The sequence below is a fragment of the Tupaia chinensis genome, unplaced genomic scaffold (genome assembly GCF_000334495.1).
Source record: "Tupaia chinensis unplaced genomic scaffold, TupChi_1.0 Scaffold000075_1, whole genome shotgun sequence".
Lineage (NCBI taxonomy): Eukaryota > Metazoa > Chordata > Mammalia > Scandentia > Tupaiidae > Tupaia > Tupaia belangeri.
The window spans coordinates 1744404-1745987 of NW_006159535.1; positions in this window are offsets into that span (position 1 = coordinate 1744404).

Consider the following 1584-nt stretch of genomic DNA (forward strand, 5'->3'; position numbering starts at 1 on the left):
AGTTAGTTCCAAAACCAAGAAAATATAAAAAATTTTTAAAGCTTGGTTTTAAAGTAGCAAGAAATCAGCCTAGTCTTAGGATGATTATGAGTTGATAGGCTGCATTATGGTTAATTAAATAACCATTAGGCAATTTCTAAAGTTTATGACTAATCCATTTGTTCCAGATTAGCATTTCCAGATAACTCATTTTCTGATGAAACTCTTCAACCACAGTTTCAGAGCATAGGTTTCAGAAATAGGCAATCTTGCGTTGAATCCGAGCTCTGTTAACCTATTAGCTTTGTAACCTTAGGCAAGTTGCTTCATATGTAGTTGGCGATAGCACCACCTACTCACTGTGTAATATTGTGGTGAGAATAAGAAACGTATGTAACAGTGCTTAGCACTGCCTAATACACAGGGCTGCTCGATAAATGTCAGCTGTCATTAACTCTTACTGACTTCCAACTATGTGCCATTGTGGTGGAAAAGTATGACCCCGCAGATACTGCAATGCAAATGTTAGAATTATACAACTAATGTAAGAGTAGAAGAATGACAGTAATGTTGATTATTCCTAGGAATATGTGCAAAAAGTAGTACTTCCTTGATGGAATATATATCGAAATCTTATGGCATAATGGAGAGAACACTGAAGTTTTGGGACAAAACACAAAGTTTTGGGACCAGCAGATGACGTGTTGGTTAAGGCGCTGGACTCCCACATGGCTGACTATAGTTCGAGTCCAAGACCTGGTGGTTTGCTTTCTCACCTTCCCTCTTTCACTTTGGTCAAATTAAAATAAATGAATAAAAAAAAATTAAAATAATTCTCTAAAAAAATAAAAAGAGTCAAAGTTTCTAATTCTAAACCAGGCTATGACCTTATCTAGCTGTATGGTTTTTGGCAAGCCTGCTGCTCCCTCTGAAGCTGAATTTTGTCATCTGGCTGGACTTGAAAAATCTGAAATTACTCCAGAATTCTGTTGCAGCTTCTGAATTCTTTACTGAATGTTATAAAAATTACACGAGCTTGCTTATCACCCTACCTTTCACTATTGTCCTTTGTTAAACTGGCAATTTAGTCATAAATAATTCATAAAGAACTGATAATATCAGACTTGAAAGTAATTCAAAATGAAGTTTTAACATAAAGAGTAGAAAATAGATTCCTACTGAAATCTTTCTGGTAGAGCAAAAGTCAACCCTAATTCTCATTCTCCAGTCATTTCAGTAAGTTATTATATGGAAAATATGCCTGGGAGGATCTTAAACATTCAACTGAAATAGTATCTAGAGAAAATAATAAACTCATGGTGAAATAAAATACCACTCTTTTCTCTCATCAGGTTGATCTTTAAATAATGCAAAAATTTACCCCGTAAAGGACTTTCATGAAGAGAGGAATTACAAGCCACAGAGAAACGAAGCATTGTGTACTAGAGAAAACACCTAAAACAACTGTATGGAGTAAGACAAAAGGAATGAATACATCTGAAAGAAATTTTACTTAGTGTAATAGCTTTGCTCACTTTTATTTACTTATTTACTTATTTTTTGGTCCTAACGGCTGCTATGGAAGGGAGAAGAGAGTTTTCTAGG